This window comes from Mauremys reevesii, linkage group 3 (assembly GCF_016161935.1).
Source record: "Mauremys reevesii isolate NIE-2019 linkage group 3, ASM1616193v1, whole genome shotgun sequence".
Classification (NCBI taxonomy): Eukaryota; Metazoa; Chordata; order Testudines; family Geoemydidae; genus Mauremys; species Mauremys reevesii.
The window spans coordinates 85,264,396-85,287,305 of NC_052625.1; the positions used below are offsets into that span (position 1 = coordinate 85,264,396).

General features: G+C 61.4%; 54 non-coding genes across 54 annotated transcripts; 26 read left to right on the forward strand and 28 right to left on the reverse strand.

Annotated features, from left to right (window-relative positions):
• Positions 1–102: 102 nt before the first annotated feature.
• On the reverse strand, positions 103–175 carry TRNAV-CAC. The gene has a single exon. It is a non-coding gene; the product is annotated as a tRNA-Val (tRNA).
• A 160-nt stretch (positions 176–335) lies between these two features.
• TRNAG-GCC lies at positions 336–406 on the forward strand. Its single transcript has one exon. It is a non-coding gene; the product is annotated as a tRNA-Gly (tRNA).
• Positions 407–918: 512 nt separating this feature from the next.
• Positions 919–990, forward strand: TRNAW-CCA. Its single transcript has one exon. It is a non-coding gene; the product is annotated as a tRNA-Trp (tRNA).
• Positions 991–1,150: 160 nt separating this feature from the next.
• Positions 1,151–1,223, reverse strand: TRNAR-ACG. Its single transcript has one exon. It is a non-coding gene; the product is annotated as a tRNA-Arg (tRNA).
• A 260-nt stretch (positions 1,224–1,483) lies between these two features.
• Positions 1,484–1,556, reverse strand: TRNAV-CAC. The gene has a single exon. It is a non-coding gene; the product is annotated as a tRNA-Val (tRNA).
• A 160-nt stretch (positions 1,557–1,716) lies between these two features.
• Positions 1,717–1,787, forward strand: TRNAG-GCC. The gene has a single exon. It is a non-coding gene; the product is annotated as a tRNA-Gly (tRNA).
• Positions 1,788–2,302: 515 nt separating this feature from the next.
• TRNAW-CCA lies at positions 2,303–2,374 on the forward strand. The gene has a single exon. It is a non-coding gene; the product is annotated as a tRNA-Trp (tRNA).
• Positions 2,375–2,532: 158 nt separating this feature from the next.
• On the reverse strand, positions 2,533–2,605 carry TRNAR-ACG. Its single transcript has one exon. It is a non-coding gene; the product is annotated as a tRNA-Arg (tRNA).
• A 260-nt stretch (positions 2,606–2,865) lies between these two features.
• Positions 2,866–2,938, reverse strand: TRNAV-CAC. Its single transcript has one exon. It is a non-coding gene; the product is annotated as a tRNA-Val (tRNA).
• Positions 2,939–3,098: 160 nt separating this feature from the next.
• Positions 3,099–3,169, forward strand: TRNAG-GCC. The gene has a single exon. It is a non-coding gene; the product is annotated as a tRNA-Gly (tRNA).
• A 512-nt stretch (positions 3,170–3,681) lies between these two features.
• On the forward strand, positions 3,682–3,753 carry TRNAW-CCA. Its single transcript has one exon. It is a non-coding gene; the product is annotated as a tRNA-Trp (tRNA).
• A 154-nt stretch (positions 3,754–3,907) lies between these two features.
• TRNAR-ACG lies at positions 3,908–3,980 on the reverse strand. The gene has a single exon. It is a non-coding gene; the product is annotated as a tRNA-Arg (tRNA).
• A 260-nt stretch (positions 3,981–4,240) lies between these two features.
• TRNAV-CAC lies at positions 4,241–4,313 on the reverse strand. The gene has a single exon. It is a non-coding gene; the product is annotated as a tRNA-Val (tRNA).
• A 156-nt stretch (positions 4,314–4,469) lies between these two features.
• On the forward strand, positions 4,470–4,540 carry TRNAG-GCC. Its single transcript has one exon. It is a non-coding gene; the product is annotated as a tRNA-Gly (tRNA).
• A 512-nt stretch (positions 4,541–5,052) lies between these two features.
• TRNAW-CCA lies at positions 5,053–5,124 on the forward strand. The gene has a single exon. It is a non-coding gene; the product is annotated as a tRNA-Trp (tRNA).
• A 160-nt stretch (positions 5,125–5,284) lies between these two features.
• On the reverse strand, positions 5,285–5,357 carry TRNAR-ACG. The gene has a single exon. It is a non-coding gene; the product is annotated as a tRNA-Arg (tRNA).
• Positions 5,358–5,617: 260 nt separating this feature from the next.
• On the reverse strand, positions 5,618–5,690 carry TRNAV-CAC. Its single transcript has one exon. It is a non-coding gene; the product is annotated as a tRNA-Val (tRNA).
• A 157-nt stretch (positions 5,691–5,847) lies between these two features.
• On the forward strand, positions 5,848–5,918 carry TRNAG-GCC. The gene has a single exon. It is a non-coding gene; the product is annotated as a tRNA-Gly (tRNA).
• A 509-nt stretch (positions 5,919–6,427) lies between these two features.
• TRNAW-CCA lies at positions 6,428–6,499 on the forward strand. Its single transcript has one exon. It is a non-coding gene; the product is annotated as a tRNA-Trp (tRNA).
• A 160-nt stretch (positions 6,500–6,659) lies between these two features.
• TRNAR-ACG lies at positions 6,660–6,732 on the reverse strand. The gene has a single exon. It is a non-coding gene; the product is annotated as a tRNA-Arg (tRNA).
• A 260-nt stretch (positions 6,733–6,992) lies between these two features.
• On the reverse strand, positions 6,993–7,065 carry TRNAV-CAC. The gene has a single exon. It is a non-coding gene; the product is annotated as a tRNA-Val (tRNA).
• Positions 7,066–7,221: 156 nt separating this feature from the next.
• On the forward strand, positions 7,222–7,292 carry TRNAG-GCC. Its single transcript has one exon. It is a non-coding gene; the product is annotated as a tRNA-Gly (tRNA).
• A 514-nt stretch (positions 7,293–7,806) lies between these two features.
• Positions 7,807–7,878, forward strand: TRNAW-CCA. Its single transcript has one exon. It is a non-coding gene; the product is annotated as a tRNA-Trp (tRNA).
• Positions 7,879–8,038: 160 nt separating this feature from the next.
• On the reverse strand, positions 8,039–8,111 carry TRNAR-ACG. The gene has a single exon. It is a non-coding gene; the product is annotated as a tRNA-Arg (tRNA).
• A 485-nt stretch (positions 8,112–8,596) lies between these two features.
• Positions 8,597–8,667, forward strand: TRNAG-GCC. The gene has a single exon. It is a non-coding gene; the product is annotated as a tRNA-Gly (tRNA).
• A 744-nt stretch (positions 8,668–9,411) lies between these two features.
• Positions 9,412–9,484, reverse strand: TRNAR-ACG. The gene has a single exon. It is a non-coding gene; the product is annotated as a tRNA-Arg (tRNA).
• A 260-nt stretch (positions 9,485–9,744) lies between these two features.
• Positions 9,745–9,817, reverse strand: TRNAV-CAC. Its single transcript has one exon. It is a non-coding gene; the product is annotated as a tRNA-Val (tRNA).
• A 160-nt stretch (positions 9,818–9,977) lies between these two features.
• TRNAG-GCC lies at positions 9,978–10,048 on the forward strand. The gene has a single exon. It is a non-coding gene; the product is annotated as a tRNA-Gly (tRNA).
• Positions 10,049–10,556: 508 nt separating this feature from the next.
• Positions 10,557–10,628, forward strand: TRNAW-CCA. Its single transcript has one exon. It is a non-coding gene; the product is annotated as a tRNA-Trp (tRNA).
• A 159-nt stretch (positions 10,629–10,787) lies between these two features.
• TRNAR-ACG lies at positions 10,788–10,860 on the reverse strand. Its single transcript has one exon. It is a non-coding gene; the product is annotated as a tRNA-Arg (tRNA).
• A 255-nt stretch (positions 10,861–11,115) lies between these two features.
• On the reverse strand, positions 11,116–11,188 carry TRNAV-CAC. Its single transcript has one exon. It is a non-coding gene; the product is annotated as a tRNA-Val (tRNA).
• A 157-nt stretch (positions 11,189–11,345) lies between these two features.
• On the forward strand, positions 11,346–11,416 carry TRNAG-GCC. The gene has a single exon. It is a non-coding gene; the product is annotated as a tRNA-Gly (tRNA).
• Positions 11,417–11,928: 512 nt separating this feature from the next.
• Positions 11,929–12,000, forward strand: TRNAW-CCA. Its single transcript has one exon. It is a non-coding gene; the product is annotated as a tRNA-Trp (tRNA).
• Positions 12,001–12,157: 157 nt separating this feature from the next.
• TRNAR-ACG lies at positions 12,158–12,230 on the reverse strand. Its single transcript has one exon. It is a non-coding gene; the product is annotated as a tRNA-Arg (tRNA).
• Positions 12,231–12,482: 252 nt separating this feature from the next.
• Positions 12,483–12,555, reverse strand: TRNAV-CAC. The gene has a single exon. It is a non-coding gene; the product is annotated as a tRNA-Val (tRNA).
• Positions 12,556–12,714: 159 nt separating this feature from the next.
• On the forward strand, positions 12,715–12,785 carry TRNAG-GCC. The gene has a single exon. It is a non-coding gene; the product is annotated as a tRNA-Gly (tRNA).
• Positions 12,786–13,293: 508 nt separating this feature from the next.
• On the forward strand, positions 13,294–13,365 carry TRNAW-CCA. The gene has a single exon. It is a non-coding gene; the product is annotated as a tRNA-Trp (tRNA).
• Positions 13,366–13,525: 160 nt separating this feature from the next.
• On the reverse strand, positions 13,526–13,598 carry TRNAR-ACG. The gene has a single exon. It is a non-coding gene; the product is annotated as a tRNA-Arg (tRNA).
• Positions 13,599–13,856: 258 nt separating this feature from the next.
• On the reverse strand, positions 13,857–13,929 carry TRNAV-CAC. The gene has a single exon. It is a non-coding gene; the product is annotated as a tRNA-Val (tRNA).
• Positions 13,930–14,089: 160 nt separating this feature from the next.
• On the forward strand, positions 14,090–14,158 carry TRNAG-GCC. The gene has a single exon. It is a non-coding gene; the product is annotated as a tRNA-Gly (tRNA).
• Positions 14,159–14,668: 510 nt separating this feature from the next.
• On the forward strand, positions 14,669–14,740 carry TRNAW-CCA. Its single transcript has one exon. It is a non-coding gene; the product is annotated as a tRNA-Trp (tRNA).
• Positions 14,741–14,898: 158 nt separating this feature from the next.
• Positions 14,899–14,971, reverse strand: TRNAR-ACG. The gene has a single exon. It is a non-coding gene; the product is annotated as a tRNA-Arg (tRNA).
• A 260-nt stretch (positions 14,972–15,231) lies between these two features.
• On the reverse strand, positions 15,232–15,304 carry TRNAV-CAC. Its single transcript has one exon. It is a non-coding gene; the product is annotated as a tRNA-Val (tRNA).
• A 732-nt stretch (positions 15,305–16,036) lies between these two features.
• On the forward strand, positions 16,037–16,108 carry TRNAW-CCA. The gene has a single exon. It is a non-coding gene; the product is annotated as a tRNA-Trp (tRNA).
• Positions 16,109–16,268: 160 nt separating this feature from the next.
• TRNAR-ACG lies at positions 16,269–16,341 on the reverse strand. The gene has a single exon. It is a non-coding gene; the product is annotated as a tRNA-Arg (tRNA).
• A 253-nt stretch (positions 16,342–16,594) lies between these two features.
• TRNAV-CAC lies at positions 16,595–16,667 on the reverse strand. The gene has a single exon. It is a non-coding gene; the product is annotated as a tRNA-Val (tRNA).
• A 160-nt stretch (positions 16,668–16,827) lies between these two features.
• Positions 16,828–16,898, forward strand: TRNAG-GCC. Its single transcript has one exon. It is a non-coding gene; the product is annotated as a tRNA-Gly (tRNA).
• A 505-nt stretch (positions 16,899–17,403) lies between these two features.
• On the forward strand, positions 17,404–17,476 carry TRNAW-CCA. Its single transcript has one exon. It is a non-coding gene; the product is annotated as a tRNA-Trp (tRNA).
• Positions 17,477–17,634: 158 nt separating this feature from the next.
• On the reverse strand, positions 17,635–17,707 carry TRNAR-ACG. Its single transcript has one exon. It is a non-coding gene; the product is annotated as a tRNA-Arg (tRNA).
• Positions 17,708–17,967: 260 nt separating this feature from the next.
• Positions 17,968–18,040, reverse strand: TRNAV-CAC. The gene has a single exon. It is a non-coding gene; the product is annotated as a tRNA-Val (tRNA).
• Positions 18,041–18,200: 160 nt separating this feature from the next.
• Positions 18,201–18,271, forward strand: TRNAG-GCC. The gene has a single exon. It is a non-coding gene; the product is annotated as a tRNA-Gly (tRNA).
• Positions 18,272–18,786: 515 nt separating this feature from the next.
• Positions 18,787–18,858, forward strand: TRNAW-CCA. The gene has a single exon. It is a non-coding gene; the product is annotated as a tRNA-Trp (tRNA).
• Positions 18,859–19,018: 160 nt separating this feature from the next.
• TRNAR-ACG lies at positions 19,019–19,091 on the reverse strand. Its single transcript has one exon. It is a non-coding gene; the product is annotated as a tRNA-Arg (tRNA).
• A 260-nt stretch (positions 19,092–19,351) lies between these two features.
• Positions 19,352–19,424, reverse strand: TRNAV-CAC. Its single transcript has one exon. It is a non-coding gene; the product is annotated as a tRNA-Val (tRNA).
• Between the last annotated feature and the right edge of the window lie 3,486 nt (positions 19,425–22,910).

Here is a 22,910-nt window from a genome sequence, read left to right on the forward strand (position 1 = left end):
CAACGGAGGGGACGCAATGCCACGTCTGGGTGCCGAGCACCCGCCCGCGCCTTGTGAAAGCCTGTTTTTCTCCGGCCGTCGGGCGCAAAGCCAAAGCCAGGCTGTTTCTGCCTGGTTTCGAACCAGGGACCTTTCGCGTGTGAGGCGAACGTGATAACCGCTACACTACAGAAACCGCAGGCCGGCCACCGCTGGGTTGAGAGGCCGGAGCGGCCCCCTTTGGCTGGCCCGAAAGCCGCCTCCGGCCCCGGCAAGAGGCAGAAGGAGCCTGGCTGGTGTGGCCCGAAGCCCTTGGCGGACAGCACTGGCTCCGCACGCAGAGGCAAAGGAGCAGGGCATTGGTGGTTCAGTGGTAGAATTCTCGCCCGCCACGCGGGAGGCCCGTGTTCGATTCACGGCCAATGCAGCGCCTTTCTTGCCGGGGGCCCCGGCTCTTTCGGTGCTCTTGACTCACCAGCGGCTCCCCGCCCGAAGCCTCTGATCGCCAAGGTGCGCTTTATTTGCTGACGTTCTCGAAGGGGCCTCTTAGCAGGGGTGCAGCTGTTCTTTGCCCTTTCCTTTCTTTTCGAGGAGTCCTGCCATGGGGCCAAGAGCAGCTTGCTGAGAAGCCTGCAGTTTCGGGTGGAGTATTCAGCCCTGTCCCGCTCTTCAGCCAGGGGCTGCGGCACGTGACCACGCGCGGGCTGGGAGAACTCCGGCCGCCAGGTCAAGCCGCGTACGGCTCAGGAGCCTGCTTCGCTGTGAGGGAAGGGCCCGACGGGTCACGTCTCAGGCCTGTGGGTGCGGTTCCCATCCCGGCTTGCTTGGATGGTGGGCATGGTAAGTCCTGGCCCACGCAGCACGGAGGAAAGGCGTTCTGCCCTTCCAGCCCCACCCCCCCACTCTCCCAGCCACCAAAAACTCCCCTTGCTGCCAGCTGGCCTCGTGGCGCAACGGTAGCGCATCTGACTCCAGATCAGAAGGTTGTGTGTTCAAATCACATCGGGGTCAGGCAGGTGACCGTTGAGCCTTTGTCCTGGTGCCCCGCCCAGCTTGGGGTGTGGCTCCCTCTGGGCAGGGGCAGGGCCCAAGGAGCTTGCTTTTGCTTTTGCTTCGAAAGAGGTCACAAGGAGGCGCAAAAGCAGGGCCACCACACCAGCGGCACATGCCACAAGCCAGGCAGGAGTCGAACCTGCAATCTCCTGATCCGTAGTCAGGCGCGTTATCCGTTGCGCCACTGGCCCCCGAGGCATGGCTTTTTTGCCTGGCGTGGCCGGGCTGCCGAAGTGAGGCGGAACGGTAGCGTGAGGGAAGACCCTCTCTGTCTCAGCCCCGCTTTCCTCTCCCGCCAGCGTAGGAGCGAATGCAAGAGGAAAGGCAGCGGCGGGCACGGACCACCAACGGAGGGGACGCAATGCCACGTCTGGGTGCCGAGCACCCGCCCGCGCACCTTGTGAAAGCCTGTTTTTCTCCGCTTCGTCGGGCGCAAAAGCCAAAGCCAGGCTGTTTCTGCCTGGTTTCGAACCAGGGACCTTTCGCGTGTGAGGCGAACGTGATAACCGCTACACTACAGAAACCGCAGGCCGGCCACCGCTGGGTTGAGAGGCCGGAGCGGCCCCCTTTGGCTGGCCCGAAAGCCGCCTCCGGCCCCGGCAAGAGGCAGAAGGAGCCTGGCTGGTGTGGCCCGAAGCCCTTGGCGGACAGCACTGGCTCCGCACGCAGAGGCAAAGGAGCAGGGCATTGGTGGTTCAGTGGTAGAATTCTCGCCCGCCACGCGGGAGGCCCGTGTTCGATTCACGGCCAATGCAGCGCCTTTCTTGCCGGGGGCCCCGGCTCTTTCGGTGCTCTTGACTCACCAGCGGCTCCCCGCCCGAAGCCTCTGATCGCCAAGGTGCGCTTTATTTGCTGACGTTCTCGAAGGGGCCTCTTAGCAGGGGTGCAGCTGTTCTTTGCCCTTTCCTTTCTTTTCGAGGAGTCCTGCCATGGGGCCAAGAGCAGCTTGCTGAGAAGCCTGCAGTTTCGGGTGGAGTATTCAGCCCTGTCCCGCTCTTCAGCCAGGGGCTGCGGCACGTGCGCACGCGCGGGCTGGGAGAACTCCCGCCGCCAGGTCAAGCCGCGTACGGCTCAGGAGCCTGCTTCGCTGTGAGGGAAGGGCCCGACGGGTCACGTCTCAGGCCTGTGGGTGCGGTTCCCATCCCGGCGGCTTGCTTGGATGGTGGGCATGGTAAGTCCTGGCCCACGCAGCACGGAGGAAAGGCGTTCTGCCCTTCCAGCCCCACCCCCCCACTCTCCCAGCCACCAAAAACTCCCCTTGCTGCCAGCTGGCCTCGTGGCGCAACGGTAGCGCATCTGACTCCAGATCAGAAGGTTGTGTGTTCAAATCACATCGGGGTCAGGCAGGTGACCGTTGAGCCTTTGTCCTGGTGCCCCGCCCAGCTTGGGGTGTGGCTCCCTCTGGGCAGGGCAGGGCCCAAGGAGCTTGCTTTTGCTTTTGCTTGAAAGAGGTCACAAGGAGGCGCAAAAGCAGGGCCACCACACCAGCGGCACATGCCACAAGCCAGGCAGGAGTCGAACCTGCAATCTCCTGATCCGTAGTCAGGCGCGTTATCCGTTGCGCCACTGGCCCCCGAGGCATGGCTTTTTTGCCTGGCGTGGCCGGGCTGCCGAAGTGAGGCGGAACGGTAGCGTGAGGGAAGACCCTCTCTGTCTCAGCCCCGCTTTCCTCTCCCGCCAGCGTAGGAGCGAATGCAAGAGGAAAGGCAGCGGCGGGCACGGACCACCAACGGAGGGGACGCAATGCCACGTCTGGGTGCCGAGCACCCGCCCGCGCACCTTGTGAAAGCCTGTTTTTCTCCGCTTCGTCGGGCGCAAAAGCCAAAGCCAGGCTGTTTCTGCCTGGTTTCGAACCAGGGACCTTTCGCGTGTGAGGCGAACGTGATAACCGCTACACTACAGAAACCGCAGGCCGGCCACCGCTGGGTTGAGAGGCCGGAGCGGCCCCCTTTGGCTGGCCCGAAAGCCGCCTCCGGCCCCGGCAAGAGGCAGAAGGAGCCTGGCTGGTGTGGCCCGAAGCCCTTGGCGGACAGCACTGGCTCCGCACGCAGAGGCAAAGGAGCAGGGCATTGGTGGTTCAGTGGTAGAATTCTCGCCCGCCACGCGGGAGGCCCGTGTTCGATTCACGGCCAATGCAGCGCCTTTCTTGCCGGGGGCCCCGGCTCTTTCGGTGCTCTTGACTCACCAGCGGCTCCCCGCCCGAAGCCTCTGATCGCCAAGGTGCGCATTCATTGCTGACGGTCTCGAAGGGGCCTCTTAGCAGGGGTGCAGCTGTTCTTTGCCCTTTCCTTTCTTTTCGAGGAGTCCTGCCATGGGGCCAAGAGCAGCTTGCTGAGAAGCCTGCAGTTTCGGGTGGAGTATTCAGCCCTGTCCCGCTCTTCAGCCAGGGGCTGCGGCACGCGTCTTGCGCGGGCTGGGAGAACTCCGCCGCCAGGTCAAGCCGCGTGCGGCTCAGGAGCCTGCTTCGCTGTGAGGAAGGGCCCGGCGGGTCACGTCTCAGGCCTGTGGGTGCGGTTCCCATCCCGGCGGCTTGCTTGGATGGTGGGCATGGTAAGTCCTGGCCCACGCAGCACGGAGGAAAGGCGTTCTGCCCTTCCACCCCCACCCCCCCACTCTCCCAGCCACCCAAAACAACCCATGCTGCCAGCTGGCCTCGTGGCGCAACGGTAGCGCATCTGACTCCAGATCAGAAGGTTGTGTGTTCAAATCACATCGGGGTCAGGCAGGTGACCGTTGAGCCTTTGTCCTGGTGCCCCGCCCAGCTTGGGGTGTGGCTCCCTCTGGGCAGGGCCCAAGGAGCTTGCTTTTGCTTTTGCTTCGAAAGAGGTCACAAGGAGGCGCAAAAGCAGGGCCACCACACCAGCGGCACATGCCACAAGCCAGGCAGGAGTCGAACCTGCAATCTCCTGATCCGTAGTCAGGCGCGTTATCCGTTGCGCCACTGGCCCCCGAGGCATGGCTTTTTTGCCTGGCGTGGCCGGGCTGCCGAAGTGAGGCGGAACGGTAGCGTGAGGGAAGACCCTCTCTGTCTCAGCCCCGCTTTCCTCTCCCGCCAGCGTAGGAGCGAATGCAAGAGGAAAGGCAGCGGCGGGCACGGACCACCAACGGAGGGGACGCAATGCCACGTCTGGGTGCCGAGCACCCGCCCGCGCACCTTGTGAAAGCCTGTTTTTCTCCGCTTCGTCGGGCGCAAAAGCCAAAGCCAGGCTGTTTCTGCCTGGTTTCGAACCAGGGACCTTTCGCGTGTGAGGCGAACGTGATAACCGCTACACTACAGAAACCGCAGGCCGGCCACCGCTGGGTTGAGAGGCCGGAGCGGCCCCCTTTGGCTGGCCCGAAAGCCGCCTCCGGCCCCGGCAAGAGGCAGAAGGAGCCTGGCTGGTGTGGCCCGAAGCCCTTGGCGGACAGCACTGGCTCCGCAGAGGCAAAGGAGCAGGGCATTGGTGGTTCAGTGGTAGAATTCTCGCCCGCCACGCGGGAGGCCCGTGTTCGATTCACGGCCAATGCAGCGCCTTTCTTGCCGGGGGCCCCGGCTCTTTCGGTGCTCTTGACTCACCAGCGGCTCCCCGCCCGAAGCCTCTGATCGCCAAGGTGCGCTTTATTTGCTGACGTTCTCGAAGGGGCCTCTTAGCAGGGGTGCAGCTGTTCTTTGCCCTTTCCTTTCTTTTCGAGGAGTCCTGCCATGGGGCCAAGAGCAGCTTGCTGAGAAGCCTGCAGTTTCGGGTGGAGTATTCAGCCCTGTCCCGCTCTTCAGCCAGGGGCTGCGGCACGTCTTGCGCGGGCTGGGAGAACTCCGGCCGCCAGGTCAAGCCGCGTACGGCTCAGGAGCCTGCTTCGCTGTGAGGGAAGGGCCCGACGGGTCACGTCTCAGGCCTGTGGGTGCGGTTCCCATCCCGGCGGCTTGCTTGGATGGTGGGCATGGTAAGTCCTGGCCCACGCAGCACGGAGGAAAGGCGTTCTGCCCTTCCAGCCCCACCCCCCCACTCTCCCAGCCACCAAAAACTCCCCTTGCTGCCAGCTGGCCTCGTGGCGCAACGGTAGCGCATCTGACTCCAGATCAGAAGGTTGTGTGTTCAAATCACATCGGGGTCAGGCAGGTGACCGTTGAGCCTTTGTCCTGGTGCCCCGCCCAGCTTGGGGTGTGGCTCCCTCTGGGCAGGGGCAGGGCCCAAGGAGCTTGCTTTTGCTTTTGCTTCGAAAGAGGTCACAAGGAGGCGCAAAAGCAGGGCCACCACACCAGCGGCACATGCCACAAGCCAGGCAGGAGTCGAACCTGCAATCTCCTGATCCGTAGTCAGGCGCGTTATCCGTTGCGCCACTGGCCCCCGAGGCATGGCTTTTTTGCCTGGCGTGGCCGGGCTGCCGAAGTGAGGCGGAACGGTAGCGTGAGGGAAGACCCTCTCTGTCTCAGCCCCGCTTTCCTCTCCCGCCAGCGTAGGAGCGAATGCAAGAGGAAAGGCAGCGGCGGGCACGGACCACCAACGGAGGGGACGCAATGCCACGTCTGGGTGCCGAGCACCCGCCCGCGCACCTTGTGAAAGCCTGTTTTTCTCCGCTTCGTCGGGCGCAAAAGCCAAAGCCAGGCTGTTTCTGCCTGGTTTCGAACCAGGGACCTTTCGCGTGTGAGGCGAACGTGATAACCGCTACACTACAGAAACCGCAGGCGGCCACCGCTGGGTTGAGAGGCGGGCGGCCCCCTTTGGCTGGCCCGAAAGCCGCCTCCGGCCCCGGCAAGAGGCAGAAGGAGCCTGGCTGGTGTGGCCCGAAGCCCTTGGCGGACAGCACTGGCTCCGCACGCAGAGGCAAAGGAGCAGGGCATTGGTGGTTCAGTGGTAGAATTCTCGCCCGCCACGCGGGAGGCCCGTGTTCGATTCACGGCCAATGCAGCGCCTTTCTTGCCGGGGGCCCCGGCTCTTCGGTGCTCTTGACTCACCAGCGGCTCCCGCCCGAAGCCTCTGATCGCCAAGGTGCGCTTTAGTTGCTGACGTTCTCGAAGGGGCCTCTTAGCAGGGGTGCAGCTGTTCTTTGCCCTTTCCTTTCTTTTCGAGGAGTCCTGCCATGGGGCCAAGAGCAGCTTGCTGAGAAGCCTGCAGTTTCGGGTGGAGTATTCAGCCCTGTCCCGCTCTTCAGCCAGGGGCTGCGGCACGTGCGCACGCGCGGGCTGGGAGAACTCCGCCGCCAGGTCAAGCCGCGTACGGCTCAGGAGCCTGCTTCGCTGTGAGGGAAGGGCCCGACGGGTCACGTCTCAGGCCTGTGGGTGCGGTTCCCATCCCGGCTTGCTTGGATGGTGGGCATGGTAAGTCCTGGCCCACGCAGCACGGAGGAAAGGCGTTCTGCCCTTCCAGCCCCACCCCCCCACTCTCCCAGCCACCAAAAACTCCCCTTGCTGCCAGCTGGCCTCGTGGCGCAACGGTAGCGCATCTGACTCCAGATCAGAAGGTTGTGTGTTCAAATCACATCGGGGTCAGGCAGGTGACCGTTGAGCCTTTGTCCTGGTGCCCCGCCCAGCTTGGGGTGTGGCTCCCTCTGGGCAGGGGCAGGGCCCAAGGAGCTTGCTTTTGCTTTTGCTTCGAAAGAGGTCACAAGGAGGCGCAAAAGCAGGGCCACCACACCAGCGGCACATGCCACAAGCCAGGCAGGAGTCGAACCTGCAATCTCCTGATCCGTAGTCAGGCGCGTTATCCGTTGCGCCACTGGCCCCCGAGGCATGGCTTTTTTGCCTGGCGTGGCCGGGCTGCCGAAGTGAGGCGGAACGGTAGCGTGAGGGAAGACCCTCTCTGTCTCAGCCCCGCTTTCCTCTCCCGCCAGCGTAGGAGCGAATGCAAGAGGAAAGGCAGCGGCGGGCACGGACCACCAACGGAGGGGACGCAATGCCACGTCTGGGTGCCGAGCACCCGCCCGCGCACCTTGTGAAAGCCTGTTTTTCTCCGCTTCGTCGGGCGCAAAAGCCAAAGCCAGGCTGTTTCTGCCTGGTTTCGAACCAGGGACCTTTCGCGTGTGAGGCGAACGTGATAACCGCTACACTACAGAAACCGCAGGCCGGCCACCGCTGGGTTGAGAGGCCGGAGCGGCCCCCTTTGGCTGGCCCGAAAGCCGCCTCCGGCCCCGGCAAGAGGCAGAAGGAGCCTGGCTGGTGTGGCCCGAAGCCCTTGGCGGACAGCACTGGCTCCGCAGAGGCAAAGGAGCAGGGCATTGGTGGTTCAGTGGTAGAATTCTCGCCCGCCACGCGGGAGGCCCGTGTTCGATTCACGGCCAATGCAGCGCCTTTCTTGCCGGGGGCCCCGGCTCTTTCGGTGCTCTTGACTCACCAGCGGCTCCCCGCCCGAAGCCTCTGATCGCCAAGGTGCGCTTTATTTGCTGACGTTCTCGAAGGGGCCTCTTAGCAGGGGTGCAGCTGTTCTTTGCCCTTTCCTTTCTTTTCGAGGAGTCCTGCCATGGGGCCAAGAGCAGCTTGCTGAGAAGCCTGCAGTTTCGGGTGGAGTATTCAGCCCTGTCCCGCTCTTCAGCCAGGGGCTGCGGCACGTGCGCACGCGCGGGCTGGGAGAACTCCCGCCGCCAGGTCAAGCCGCGTACGGCTCAGGAGCCTGCTTCGCTGTGAGGGAAGGGCCCGTCGGGTCACGTCTCAGGCCTGTGGGTGCGGTTCCCATCCCGGCGGCTTGCTTGGATGGTGGGCATGGTAAGTCCTGGCCCACGCAGCACGGAGGAAAGGCGTTCTGCCCTTCCAGCCCCACCCCCCCACTCTCCCAGCCACCAAAAACTCCCTTGCTGCCAGCTGGCCTCGTGGCGCAACGGTAGCGCATCTGACTCCAGATCAGAAGGTTGTGTGTTCAAATCACATCGGGGTCAGGCAGGTGACCGTTGAGCCTTTGTCCTGGTGCCCCGCCCAGCTTGGGGTGTGGCTCCCTCTGGGCAGGGGCAGGGCCCAAGGAGCTTGCTTTTGCTTTTGCTTCGAAAGAGGTCACAAGGAGGCGCAAAAGCAGGGCCACCACACCAGCGGCACATGCCACAAGCCAGGCAGGAGTCGAACCTGCAATCTCCTGATCCGTAGTCAGGCGCGTTATCCGTTGCGCCACTGGCCCCCGAGGCATGGCTTTTTTGCCTGGCGTGGCCGGGCTGCCGAAGTGAGGCGGAACGGTAGCGTGAGGGAAGACCCTCTCTGTCTCAGCCCCGCTTTCCTCTCCCGCCAGCGTAGGAGCGAATGCAAGAGGAAAGGCAGCGGCGGCACGGACCACCAACGGAGGGCGCAATGCCACGTCTGGGTGCCGAGCACCCGCCCGCGCACCTTGTGAAAGCCTGTTTTTCTCCGGCCGTCGGGCGCAAAGCCAAAGCCAGGCTGTTTCTGCCTGGTTTGAACCAGGGACCTTTCGCGTGTGGCGAACGTGATAACCGCTACACTACAGAAACCGCAGGCCGGCCACCGCTGGGTTGAGAGGCCGGAGCGGCCCCCTTTGGCTGGCCCGAAAGCCGCCTCCGGCCCCGGCAAGAGGCAGAAGGAGCCTGGCTGGTGTGGCCCGAAGCCCTTGGCGGACAGCACTGGCTCCGCACGCAGAGGCAAAGGAGCAGGGCATTGGTGGTTCAGTGGTAGAATTCTCGCCCGCCACGCGGGAGGCCCGTGTTCGATTCACGGCCAATGCAGCGCCTTTCTTGCCGGGGGCCCCGGCTCTTTCGGTGCTCTTGACTCACCAGCGGCTCCCCGCCCGAAGCCTCTGATCGCCAAGGTGCGCTTTATTTGCTGACGTTCTCGAAGGGGCCTCTTAGCAGGGGTGCAGCTGTTCTTTGCCCTTTCCTTTCTTTTCGAGGAGTCCTGCCATGGGGCCAAGAGCAGCTTGCTGAGAAGCCTGCAGTTTCGGGTGGAGTATTCAGCCCTGTCCCGCTCTTCAGCCAGGGGCTGCGGCACGTGCGCACGCGCGGGCTGGGAGAACTCCCGCCGCCAGGTCAAGCCGCGTACGGCTCAGGAGCCTGCTTCGCTGTGAGGGAAGGGCCCGACGGGTCACGTCTCAGGCCTGTGGGTGCGGTTCCCATCCCGGCTTGCTTGGATGGTGGGCATGGTAAGTCCTGGCCCACGCAGCACGGAGGAAAGGCGTTCTGCCCTTCCACCCCCACCCCCCCACTCTCCCAGCCCCCAAAAACTCCCCGTGCGGCCAGCTGGCCGCGTGGCGCCACGGTAGCGAATCTGACTCCTGATCAGAAGGTTGTGTGTTCAAATCACATCGGGGTCAGGCAGGTGACCGTTGAGCCTTTGTCCTGGTGCCCCGCCCAGCTTGGGGTGTGGCTCCCTCTGGGCAGGGGCAGGGCCCAAGGAGCTTGCTTTTGCTTTTGCTTCGAAAGAGGTCACAAGGAGGCGCAAAAGCAGGGCCACCACACCAGCGGCACATGCCACAAGCCAGGCAGGAGTCGAACCTGCAATCTCCTGATCCGTAGTCAGGCGCGTTATCCGTTGCGCCACTGGCCCCCGAGGCATGGCTTTTTTGCCTGGCGTGGCCGGGCTGCCGAAGTGAGGCGGAACGGTAGCGTGAGGGAAGACCCTCTCTGTCTCAGCCCCGCTTTCCTCTCCCGCCAGCGTAGGAGCGAATGCAAGAGGAAAGGCAGCGGCGGGCACGGACCACCAACGGAGGGGACGCAATGCCACGTCTGGGTGCCGAGCACCCGCCCGCGCACCTTGTGAAAGCCTGTTTTTCTCCGCTTCGTCGGGCGCAAAAGCCAAAGCCAGGCTGTTTCTGCCTGGTTTCGAACCAGGGACCTTTCGCGTGTGAGGCGAACGTGATAACCGCTACACTACAGAAACCGCAGGCCGGCCACCGCTGGGTTGAGAGGCCGGAGCGGCCCCCTTTGGCTGGCCCGAAAGCCGCCTCCGGCCCCGGCAAGAGGCAGAAGGAGCCTGGCTGGTGTGGCCCGAAGCCCTTGGCGGACAGCACTGGCTCCACACGCAGAGGCAAAGGAGCAGGGCATTGGTGGTTCAGTGGTAGAATTCTCGCCCGCCACGCGGGAGGCCCGTGTTCGATTCACGGCCAATGCAGCGCCTTTCTTGCCGGGGGCCCCGGCTCTTTCGGTGCTCTTGACTCACCAGCGGCTCCCCGCCCGAAGCCTCTGATCGCCAAGGTGCGCTGACGTTGCTGACGTTCTCGAAGGGGCCTCTTAGCAGGGGTGCAGCTGTTCTTTGCCCTTTCCTTTCTTTTCGAGGAGTCCTGCCATGGGGCCAAGAGCAGCTTGCTGAGAAGCCTGCAGTTTCGGGTGGAGTATTCAGCCCTGTCCCGCTCTTCAGCCAGGGGCTGCGGCACGTGCGCACGCGCGGGCTGGGAGAACTCCCGCCGCCAGGTCAAGCCGCGTACGGCTCAGGAGCCTGCTTCGCTGTGAGGAAGGGCCCGGCGGGTCACGTCTCAGGCCTGTGGGTGCGGTTCCCATCCCGGCTTGCTTGGATGGTGGGCATGGTAAGTCCTGGCCCACGCAGCACGGAGGAAAGGCGTTCTGCCCTTCCAGCCCCACCCCACTCTCCCAGCCACCAAAAACTCCCCTTGCTGCCAGCTGGCCTCGTGGCGCAACGGTAGCGCATCTGACTCCAGATCAGAAGGTTGTGTGTTCAAATCACATCGGGGTCAGGCAGGTGACCGTTGAGCCTTTGTCCTGGTGCCCCGCCCAGCTTGGGGTGTGGCTCCCTCTGGGCAGGGCAGGGCCCAAGGAGCTTGCTTTTGCTTTTGCTTCGAAAGAGGTCACAAGGAGGCGCAAAAGCAGGGCCACCACACCAGCGGCACATGCCACAAGCCAGGCAGGAGTCGAACCTGCAATCTCCTGATCCGTAGTCAGGCGCGTTATCCGTTGCGCCACTGGCCCCCGAGGCATGGCTTTTTTGCCTGGCGTGGCCGGGCTGCCGAAGTGAGGCGGAGCGGTAGCGTGAGGAAGACCCTCTCTGTCTCAGCCCGCTTTCCTCTCCCGCCAGCGTAGGAGCGAATGCAAGAGGAAAGGCAGCGGCGGGCACGGACCACCAACGGAGGGCGCAATGCCACGTCTGGGTGCGAGCACCCGCCCGCGCACCTTGTGAAAGCCTGTTTTTCTCCGCTTCGTCGGGCGCAAAAGCCAAAGCCAGGCTGTTTCTGCCTGGTTTCGAACCAGGGACCTTTCGCGTGTGAGGCGAACGTGATAACCGCTACACTACAGAAACCGCAGGCCGGCCACCGCTGGGTTGAGAGGCGGGCGGCCCCCTTTGGCTGGCCCGAAGCCGCCTCCGGCCCCGGCAAGAGGCAGAAGGAGCCTGGCTGGTGTGGCCCGAAGCCCTTGGCGGACAGCACTGGCTCCGCACGCAGAGGCAAAGGAGCAGGGCATTGGTGGTTCAGTGGTAGAATTCTCGCCCGCCACGCGGGAGGCCCGTGTTCGATTCACGGCCAATGCAGCGCCTTTCTTGCCGGGGCCCGGCTCTTTCGGTGCTCTTGACTCACCAGCGGCTCCCCGCCCGAAGCCTCTGATCGCCAAGGTGCGCTTTATTTGCTGACGTTCTCGAAGGGGCCTCTTAGCAGGGGTGCAGCTGTTCTTTGCCCTTTCCTTTCTTTTCGAGGAGTCCTGCCATGGGGCCAAGAGCAGCTTGCTGAGAAGCCTGCAGTTTCGGGTGGAGTATTCAGCCCTGTCCCGCTCTTCAGCCAGGGGCTGCGGCACGTGCGCACGCGCGGGCTGGGAGAACTCCCGCCGCCAGGTCAAGCCGCGTACGGCTCAGGAGCCTGCTTCGCTGTGAGGAAGGGCCCGACGGGTCACGTCTCAGGCCTGTGGGTGCGGTTCCCATCCCGGCGGCTTGCTTGGATGGTGGGCATGGTAAGTCCTGGCCCACGCAGCACGGAGGAAAGGCGTTCTGCCCTTCCAGCCCCACCCCCCCACTCTCCCAGCCACCAAAAACTCCCCTTGCTGCCAGCTGGCCTCGTGGCGCAACGGTAGCGCATCTGACTCCAGATCAGAAGGTTGTGTGTTCAAATCACATCGGGGTCAGGCAGGTGACCGTTGAGCCTTTGTCCTGGTGCCCCGCCCAGCTTGGGGTGTGGCTCCTCTGGGCAGGGCAGGGCCCAAGGAGCTTGCTTTTGCTTTTGCTTGAAAGAGGTCACAAGGAGGCGCAAAAGCAGGGCCACCACACCAGCGGCACATGCCACAAGCCAGGCAGGAGTCGAACCTGCAATCTCCTGATCCGTAGTCAGGCGCGTTATCCGTTGCGCCACTGGCCCCCGAGGCATGGCTTTTTTGCCTGGCGTGGCCGGGCTGCGAAGTGAGGCGGAGCGGTAGCGTGAGGAAGACCCTCTCTGTCTCAGCCCGCTTTCCTCTCCCGCCAGCGTAGGAGCGAATGCAAGAGGAAAGGCAGCGGCGGGCACGGACCACCAACGGAGGGCGCAATGCCACGTCTGGGTGCCGAGCACCCGCCCGCACCTGTGAAAGCCTGTTTTTCTCCGCTTCGTCGGGCGCAAAAGCCAAAGCCAGGCTGTTTCTGCCTGGTTTCGAACCAGGGACCTTTCGCGTGTGAGGCGAACGTGATAACCGCTACACTACAGAAACCGCAGGCCGGCCACCGCTGGGTTGAGAGGCCGGAGCGGCCCCCTTTGGCTGGCCCGAAGCCGCCTCCGGCCCCGGCAAGAGGCAGAAGGAGCCTGGCTGGTGTGGCCCGAAGCCCTTGGCGGACAGCACTGGCTCCGCACGCAGAGGCAAAGGAGCAGGGCATTGGTGGTTCAGTGGTAGAATTCTCGCCCGCCACGCGGGAGGCCCGTGTTCGATTCACGGCCAATGCAGCGCCTTTCTTGCCGGGGGCCCCGGCTCTTTCGGTGCTCTTGACTCACCAGCGGCTCCCCGCCCGAAGCCTCTGATCGCCAAGGTGCGCTTTATTTGCTGACGTTCTCGAAGGGGCCTCTTAGCAGGGGTGCAGCTGTTCTTTGCCCTTTCCTTTCTTTTCGAGGAGTCCTGCCATGGGGCCAAGAGCAGCTTGCTGAGAAGCCTGCAGTTTCGGGTGGAGTATTCAGCCCTGTCCCGCTCTTCAGCCAGGGGCTGCGGCACGTCTTGCGCGGGCTGGGAGAACTCCGCCGCCAGGTCAAGCCGCGTCACGGCTCAGGAGCCTGCTTCGCTGTGAGGAAGGGCCCGGCGGGTCACGTCTCAGGCCTGTGGGTGCGGTTCCCATCCCGGCTTGCTTGGATGGTGGGCATGGTAAGTCCTGGCCCACGCAGCACGGAGGAAAGGCGTTCTGCCCTTCCAGCCCCACCCCCCCACTCTCCCAGCCACCAAAAACTCCCCTTGCTGCCAGCTGGCCTCGTGGCGCAACGGTAGCGCATCTGACTCCAGATCAGAAGGTTGTGTGTTCAAATCACATCGGGGTCAGGCAGGTGACCGTTGAGCCTTTGTCCTGGTGCCACGCCCAGCTTGGGGTGTGGCTCCCTCTGGGCAGGGGCAGGGCCCAAGGAGCTTGCTTTTGCTTTTGCTTCGAAAGAGGTCACAAGGAGGCGCAAAAGCAGGGCCACCACACCAGCGGCACATGCCACAAGCCAGGCAGGAGTCGAACCTGCAATCTCCTGATCCGTAGTCAGGCGCGTTATCCGTTGCGCCACTGGCCCCCGAGGCATGGCTTTTTTGCCTGGCGTGGCCGGGCTGCCGAAGTGAGGCGGAACGGTAGCGTGAGGGAAGACCCTCTCTGTCTCAGCCCCGCTTTCCTCTCCCGCCAGCGTAGGAGCGAATGCAAGAGGAAAGGCAGCGGCGGGCACGGACCACCAACGGAGGGGACGCAATGCCACGTCTGGGTGCCGAGCACCCGCCCGCGCACCTTGTGAAAGCCTGTTTTTCTCCGGCCGTCGGGCGCAAAGCCAAAGCCAGGCTGTTTCTGCCTGGTTTCGAACCAGGGACCTTTCGCGTGTGAGGCGAACGTGATAACCGCTACACTACAGAAACCGCAGGCCGGCCACCGCTGGGTTGAGAGGCCGGAGCGGCCCCCTTTGGCTGGCCCGAAAGCCGCCTCCGGCCCCGGCAAGAGGCAGAAGGAGCCTGGCTGGTGTGGCCCGAAGCCCTTGGCGGACAGCACTGGCTCCGCACGCAGAGGCAAAGGAGCAGGGCATTGGTGGTTCAGTGGTAGAATTCTCGCCCGCCACGCGAGGCCCGTGTTCGATTCACGGCCAATGCAGCGCCTTTCTTGCCGGGGCCCGGCTCTTTCGGTGCTCTTGACTCACCAGCGGCTCCCCGCCCGAAGCCTCTGATCGCCAAGGTGCGCTTTATTTGCTGACGTTCTCGAAGGGGCCTCTTAGCAGGGGTGCAGCTGTTCTTTGCCCTTTCCTTTCTTTTCGAGGAGTCCTGCCATGGGGCCAAGAGCAGCTTGCTGAGAAGCCTGCAGTTTCGGGTGGAGTATTCAGCCCTGTCCCGCTCTTCAGCCAGGGGCTGCGGCACGTGCGCACGCGCGGGCTGGGAGAACTCCCGCCGCCAGGTCAAGCCGCGTACGGCTCAGGAGCCTGCTTCGCTGTGAGGGAAGGGCCCGACGGGTCACGTCTCAGGCCTGTGGGTGCGGTTCCCATCCCGGCTTGCTTGGATGGTGGGCATGGTAAGTCCTGGCCCACGCAGCACGGAGGAAAGGCGTTCTGCCCTTCCACCCCCACCCCCCCACTCTCCCAGCCACCAAAAACTCCCCTTGCTGCCAGCTGGCCTCGTGGCGCAACGGTAGCGCATCTGACTCCAGATCAGAAGGTTGTGTGTTCAAATCACATCGGGGTCAGGCAGGTGACCGTTGAGCCTTTGTCCTGGTGCCCTGCCCAGCTTGGGGTGTGGCTCCCTCTGGGCAGGGCAGGGCCCAAGGAGCTTGCTTTTGCTTTTGCTTGAAAGAGGTCACAAGGAGGCGCAAAAGCAGGGCCACCACACCAGCGGCACATGCCACAAGCCAGGCAGGAGTCGAACCTGCAATCTCCTGATCCGTAGTCAGGCGCGTTATCCGTTGCGCCACTGGCCCCCGAGGCATGGCTTTTTTGCCTGGCGTGGCCGGGCTGCCGAAGTGAGGCGGAACGGTAGCGTGAGGGAAGACCCTCTCTGTCTCAGCCCCGCTTTCCTCTCCCGCCAGCGTAGGAGCGAATGCAAGAGGAAAGGCAGCGGCGGGCACGGACCACCAACGGAGGGGACGCAATGCCACGTCTGGGTGCCGAGCACCCGCCCGCGCACCTTGTGAAAGCCTGTTTTTCTCCGCTTCGTCGGGCGCAAAAGCCAAAGCCAGGCTGTTTCTGCCTGGTTTCGAACCAGGGACCTTTCGCGTGTGAGGCGAACGTGATAACCGCTACACTACAGAAACCGCAGGCGGCCACCGCTGGGTTGAGAGGCCGGGCGGCCCCTTTGGCTGGCCCGAAAGCCGCCTCCGGCCCCGGCAAGAGGCAGAAGGAGCCTGGCTGGTGTGGCCCGAAGCCCTTGGCGGACAGCACTGGCTCCGCACGCAGAGGCAAAGGAGCAGGGCATTGGTGGTTCAGTGGTAGAATTCTCGCCGCCACGCTGGAGGCCCGTGTTCGATTCACGGCCAATGCAGCGCCTTTCTTGCCGGGGCCCGGCTCTTTCGGTGCTCTTGACTCACCAGCGGCTCCCCGCCCGAAGCCTCTGATCGCCAAGGTGCGCTTTATTTGCTGACGTTCTCGAAGGGGCCTCTTAGCAGGGGTGCAGCTGTTCTTTGCCCTTTCCTTTCTTTTCGAGGAGTCCTGCCATGGGGCCAAGAGCAGCTTGCTGAGAAGCCTGCAGTTTCGGGTGGAGTATTCAGCCCTGTCCCGCTCTTCAGCCAGGGGCTGCGGCACGTGCGCACGCGCGGGCTGGGAGAACTCCGCCGCCAGGTCAAGCCGCGCGTGCGGCTCAGGAGCCTGCTTCGCTGTGAGGAAGGGCCCGACGGGTCACGTCTCAGGCCTGTGGGTGCGGTTCCCATCCCGGCGGCTTGCTTGGATGGTGGGCATGGTAAGTCCTGGCCCACGCAGCACGGAGGAAAGGCGTTCTGCCCTTCCACCCCCACTCTCCCAGCCACCAAAAACTCCCCTTGCTGCCAGCTGGCCTCGTGGCGCAACGGTAGCGCATCTGACTCCAGATCAGAAGGTTGTGTGTTCAAATCACATCGGGGTCAGGCAGGTGACCGTTGAGCCTTTGTCCTGGTGCCCCGCCCAGCTTGGGGTGTGGCTCCCTCTGGGCAGGGGCAGGGCCCAAGGAGCTTGCTTTTGCTTTTGCTTCGAAAGAGGTCACAAGGAGGCGCAAAAGCAGGGCCACCACACCAGCGGCACATGCCACAAGCCAGGCAGGAGTCGAACCTGCAATCTCCTGATCCGTAGTCAGGCGCGTTATCCGTTGCGCCACTGGCCCCCGAGGCATGGCTTTTTTGCCTGGCGTGGCCGGGCTGCCGAAGTGAGGCGGAACGGTAGCGTGAGGAAGACCCTCTCTGTCTCAGCCCGCTTTCCTCTCCCGCCAGCGTAGGAGCGAATGCAAGAGGAAAGGCAGCGGCGGCACGGACCACCAACGGAGGGCGCAATGCCACGTCTGGGTGCCGAGCACCCGCCCGCACCTTGTGAAAGCCTGTTTTTCTCCGCTTCGTCGGGCGCAAAAGCCAAAGCCAGGCTGTTTCTGCCTGGTTTCGAACCAGGGACCTTTCGCGTGTGAGGCGAACGTGATAACCGCTACACTACAGAAACCGCAGGCCGGCCACCGCTGGGTTGAGAGGCCGGAGCGGCCCCCTTTGGCTGGCCCGAAAGCCGCCTCCGGCCCCGGCAAGAGGCAGAAGGAGCCTGGCTGGTGTGGCCCGAAGCCCTTGGCGGACAGCACTGGCTCCGCACGCAGAGGCAAAGGAGCAGGGCATTGGTGGTTCAGTGGTAGAATTCTCGCCCGCCACGCGGGAGGCCCGTGTTCGATTCACGGCCAATGCAGCGCCTTTCTTGCCGGGGGCCCCGGCTCTTTCGGTGCTCTTGACTCACCAGCGGCTCCCCGCCCGAAGCCTCTGATCGCCAAGGTGCGCTTTGTTGCTGGCGTTCTCGAAGGGGCCTCTTAGCAGGGGTGCAGCTGTTCTTTGCCCTTTCCTTTCTTTTCGAGGAGTCCTGCCATGGGGCCAAGAGCAGCTTGCTGAGAAGCCTGCAGTTTCGGGTGGAGTATTCAGCCCTGTCCCGCTCTTCAGCCAGGGGCTGCGGCACGTGCGCGCGGGCTGGGAGAACTCCCGCCGCCAGGTCAAGCCGCGTACGGCTCAGGAGCCTGCTTCGCTGTGAGGGAAGGGCCCGACGGGTCACGTCTCAGGCCTGTGGGTGCGGTTCCCATCCCGGCGGCTTGCTTGGATGGTGGGCATGGTAAGTCCTGGCCCACGCAGCACGGAGGAAAGGCGTTCTGCCCTTCCAGCCCCACCCCACTCTCCCAGCCACCAAAAACTCCCTTGCTGCCAGCTGGCCTCGTGGCGCAACGGTAGCGCATCTGACTCCAGATCAGAAGGTTGTGTGTTCAAATCACATCGGGTCAGGCAGGTGACCGTTGAGCCTTTGTCCTGGTGCCCGCCCAGCTTGGGGTGTGGCTCCCTCTGGGCAGGGGCAGGGCCCAAGGAGCTTGCTTTTGCTTTTGCTTCGAAAGAGGTCACAAGGAGGCGCAAAAGCAGGGCCACCACACCAGCGGCACATGCCACAAGCCAGGCAGGAGTCGAACCTGCAATCTCCTGATCCGTAGTCAGGCGCGTTATCCGTTGCGCCACTGGCCCCCGAGGCATGGCTTTTTTGCCTGGCGTGGCCGGGCTGCCGAAGTGAGGCGGAACGGTAGCGTGAGGGAAGACCCTCTCTGTCTCAGCCCCGCTTTCCTCTCCCGCCAGCGTAGGAGCGAATGCAAGAGGAAAGGCAGCGGCGGGCACGGACCACCAACGGAGGGGACGCAATGCCACGTCTGGGTGCCGAGCACCCGCCCGCGCACCTTGTGAAAGCCTGTTTTTCTCCGCTTCGTCGGGCGCAAAAGCCAAAGCCAGGCTGTTTCTGCCTGGTTTCGAACCAGGGACCTTTCGCGTGTGAGGCGAACGTGATAACCGCTACACTACAGAAACCGCAGGCCGGCCACCGCTGGGTTGAGAGGCCGGAGCGGCCCCCTTTGGCTGGCCCGAAAGCCGCCTCCGGCCCCGGCAAGAGGCAGAAGGAGCCTGGCTGGTGTGGCCCGAAGCCCTTGGCGGACAGCACTGGCTCCGCACGCAGAGGCAAAGGAGCAGGGCATTGGTGGTTCAGTGGTAGAATTCTCGCCCGCCACGCGGGAGGCCCGTGTTCGATTCACGGCCAATGCAGCGCCTTTCTTGCCGGGGGCCCCGGCTCTTTCGGTGCTCTTGACTCACCAGCGGCTCCCCGCCCGAAGCCTCTGATCGCCAAGGTGCGCTTTATTTGCTGACGTTCTCGAAGGGGCCTCTTAGCAGGGGTGCAGCTGTTCTTTGCCCTTTCCTTTCTTTTCGAGGAGTCCTGCCATGGGGCCAAGAGCAGCTTGCTGAGAAGCCTGCAGTTTCGGGTGGAGTATTCAGCCCTGTCCCGCTCTTCAGCCAGGGGCTGCGGCACGTGCGCACGCGCGGGCTGGGAGAACTCCGGCCGCCAGGTCAAGCCGCGTACGGCTCAGGAGCCTGCTTCGCTGTGAGGGAAGGGCCCGACGGGTCACGTCTCAGGCCTGTGGGTGCGGTTCCCATCCCGGCGGCTTGCTTGGATGGTGGGCATGGTAAGTCCTGGCCCACGCAGCACGGAGGAAAGGCGTTCTGCCCTTCCAGCCCCACCCCCCCACTCTCCCAGCCACCAAAAACTCCCCTTGCTGCCAGCTGGCCTCGTGGCGCAACGGTAGCGCATCTGACTCCAGATCAGAAGGTTGTGTGTTCAAATCACATCGGGGTCAGGCAGGTGACCGTTGAGCCTTTGTCCTGGTGCCCCGCCCAGCTTGGGGTGTGGCTCCCTCTGGGCAGGGGCAGGGCCCAAGGAGCTTGCTTTTGCTTTTGCTTCGAAAGAGGTCACAAGGAGGCGCAAAAGCAGGGCCACCACACCAGCGGCACATGCCACAAGCCAGGCAGGAGTCGAACCTGCAATCTCCTGATCCGTAGTCAGGCGCGTTATCCGTTGCGCCACTGGCCCCCGAGGCATGGCTTTTTTGCCTGGCGTGGCCGGGCTGCCGAAGTGAGGCGGAACGGTAGCGTGAGGGAAGACCCTCTCTGTCTCAGCCCCGCTTTCCTCTCCCGCCAGCGTAGGAGCGAATGCAAGAGGAAAGGCAGCGGCGGGCACGGACCACCAACGGAGGGGACGCAATGCCACGTCTGGGTGCCGAGCACCCGCCCGCGCACCTTGTGAAAGCCTGTTTTTCTCCGCTTCGTCGGGCGCAAAAGCCAAAGCCAGGCTGTTTCTGCCTGGTTTCGAACCAGGGACCTTTCGCGTGTGAGGCGAACGTGATAACCGCTACACTACAGAAACCGCAGGCCGGCCACCGCTGGGTTGAGAGGCCGGAGCGGCCCCCTTTGGCTGGCCCGAAAGCCGCCTCCGGCCCCGGCAAGAGGCAGAAGGAGCCTGGCTGAATCATCTTGCATACAAGTACCAGACACCATTTTTGCAGTATAGTCCTTTATTATACAAGCATCCAAGTGTGCAGCGCAACAAATTCCCCTACCTTTTGCACATTCTAGTGGTTCGTGCTGGGTGTGTTGTGCTGTGAGAGTAACAGGGCAGTGCTTCAAGGCTTGATCTTCCCTGATGAGGGGGCCTATATAAGCAGCAACGTGGTCAGGCAGCGGCACAGATGCAGCGGCACAGGAGCCGGCAAACAGAGCTGTAAACAGGGGAGTTTGAATGGGAGTTTGGAAGGAGAGTGCAGGGAACGGAGGCCCACGCGTACCGAGGATGGGCAGCGACAGGGGCATGGTTGCAAGGGCCCTGGCCACCATACAGGCAGCAGTGACGGCAACCAAGCAGCGTAGATGATGAGATGTGGAAGCAGCACAAGTACACGTTCATAGAGCAGGTTTGTTTGTGCGCTGCGCCACCCGATAGAACCCCGGCTGTTACACGTATAAGAAGCCCTACTGTTGATGCAGAGCAAACCCAAATTCCCATGACATTACATCCTTCTTTCCTAATACTAAGTTCTCATGCACGGGTATGGCCCTTGCTGCGGTACATCAGTGCTGTTAGACGGGGTTGCTCCCAATCAGCATTATTGTGGGTTGTTCCTGGGAGTACCTGCAGCTGTCTCTTATCTCGCCCCTCTCTCTCCACTCTTTCCTTTGTCCTTGGTGCGTATGCCTTTCCTTTAGGATCATGAACCTCATATCCAGGTGATTCTTATAACAAGGTCAGTGCTTCTCAGTTTCTCCACTCCCCTCTCAGCCATCCGTCCCATGTGTGCTGGTGTCTGTTAGCATGCCATATATTCTGCACTCCCACACAAAACAGTAAAGGATTTCCAAAGCAAGAAGTGCAGCCAGGACTCTTTTATCCATCTAAAAACAATAAACAACACATAAAGCAAATAATAAAACCAAAACATTTTCTTCTTACTCACTGAAGGTTCACAAAATAAGCAAAATGGAGTACACTTTACTCAAGACAATTTCTCCCCATTAGGCTTTCAGCCTACAATAGAAGAGAAGATCTGAGGGTCAGAGATGCAGGTAGAAACTATGGCTCACTTTCAAAGTGGGTTTGAGCAGTTAATGTAGGAAAGGCAAGAGGAGGAGGAAGGTAGAAGTCAAGACTCACAGATGCAAGCTGGACTGGGGATGGGGAGGGTGCTTGGGCAGGAAAGTGGTCCGTGGAAGCATGTCTACGAGAACCAGGCTGAGGAAAAGACAGACTAGTGAATGAGAAATACAACTCAGGTACAGATTTGCTGAGCTGGAAAATGAAGAGGGGACACAGCGGACCATAACTGAAGGTGGGAGAGCACAGAAGAAGAGAAGAGTGTCTTCTTCTATAAGAAGAAGGGAAGACCTAATGGAGATACCCAGTATGACACTGCACCCCATATTCTTCCCAGTAACATTATGTGATTATGACATAATTATCATATATTTTAGGCAAGATAAATCATGTGAGGTGGCACTGAAAAATTTATGATTTGCTGAATATGATTATCCTATTTGTATGCATGTATCATTTTTGTATCTGGAACTATGAATATTGTGTTTGTATCTGTATTTCAAATGTAGTTACACCTCAGTAACACCCACTAGACAAAATACTTTCAATCCAGATAGTTTGAGGGGAAGGGCCTGTTCAGGGCAATGGGCCATTAGGGAAAAACAGTAAGTCTTAGGAGAAGTTTATCTCCCATCAGCAGAGCCCTCTTGAAAACACGACACACTGCCTCCAAGTAACGGCTGTTATGAGTCTACAAGGACATGTGATGCGACCATATATCTCTGGACTCTCTTGGGATGTCAGTATTTTTCCACAGACTGGTCTGGGAACCAAGCTTTGGGATCAAAGAGTTCCCGCCCTATGCAAAAGCTATATAAGGCAGGGAATGACATCATCCGGGGTTCTTCACTCCCCACCCAAGAGGACTCCTGGAAACACCTGAGGAACAAAGACTGAACTGGGGGAAATGCTTGACCCAAACTAAAGGGATTTCTAGCCTGTGAATGAAACACCTGGGGTCGGGGATTCCAAGATGTAAATCAAGTGCAGCTTGCCCCTTAAGAATCTGCAGCCTGCTTGTAACACCTCTTTTGTAGTCAATAAACTTTTTTTGCTTTATCTAAACCAGTGAGTTGGTTTGAAGTGTATGGGAATCTTAGCTCAGAGGCAAAAGGCTGTTGCATATTCCTCTCCGCATTGAGGGAGGGGGCGAATTTTATGACCCTTACACTGTACAGCTCCCTGTGCAGTGCAAGATGGTATTATTTTGGGTTTATACTCCAGAGGGGGTGCGTGCCTGGGGAGTTGGGAGTTGCCCTAGCTGCAGCCTTTCCACTGTTGGTTCATTGCAGGGGCTGATCAGAGAACCTGCATATAACTGCAGCTGGATGTGTCCCTACCTGTATGAGTGCTGGTGGAAGTGCAGGCTGGAGGGCTTTGCAGCTTGTCACAGCAGTACAGTGTGAAATGTAGCCAAGGCTGGTGGGTCAGAGGGCTCAGTGGTACTCCAGTTCCAGGTGGCACTGCTGGGGGGAACCCACCACCCCCAAAGTTCAGAGCCCCAGGAGGACACAGGATTACTCACAGAAGATTCCAAGAGAGAATAAAAGACAAGAGGACTCACAGCCAGAAAGAACAGGTGGAAGGCCATAGAGCCACCAGGAAAAGGCAGGTCTACATGACTGGGGACTCCCTACTAAGAAGAACAGACAGGCCTGTCATCAGAGCTGATCTGGAGAACAGAAGGGTGTGTTGTCTTCCAGGAGCTAAGTTATGGGATGCGAACCTGAGGCTGAAGAGGATCCTAATGGCAGCAGGATAGAATCCACTGATTGTCATCCACGTGGGAACAAATGACACAGCTAGATTCTCGCTGGAACACATCAAAGGAGACTATGACAGGCTGGGGAAGACGCTTAAGGAAATGGAGGCTCGGGTGATCTTCAGTGGGATTCTACCTGTCCTTAGAAAAGGAGAACAAAGGTGAGACAAGATGATGATAATCAACAGATGGCTCAGGCAGTGTTGCTATAAGGAGGGCTTTGGGATGTCTGACCACTGGGAGAATGGAACAGCAGTGAGTAGGAGAATGGACATTAAGAGGAAAGATTACTAGCTTCACTGGTATCAGCACTATCAGATCTTCAACTCTTCCAGGAGAATGACTGTACCCAGTCGGGTGAGGAATGTGGGTGAAGACAAGAGGAATAGTTCAGATGTTTGTACACCAATGCAAGGAGCCTGGGTAACAAAATGGAGGAATTAGAACTACTGGTTCAGGAAGTGAAAACAGATATTATAGGGGTAACAGAAATGTGATGGAAT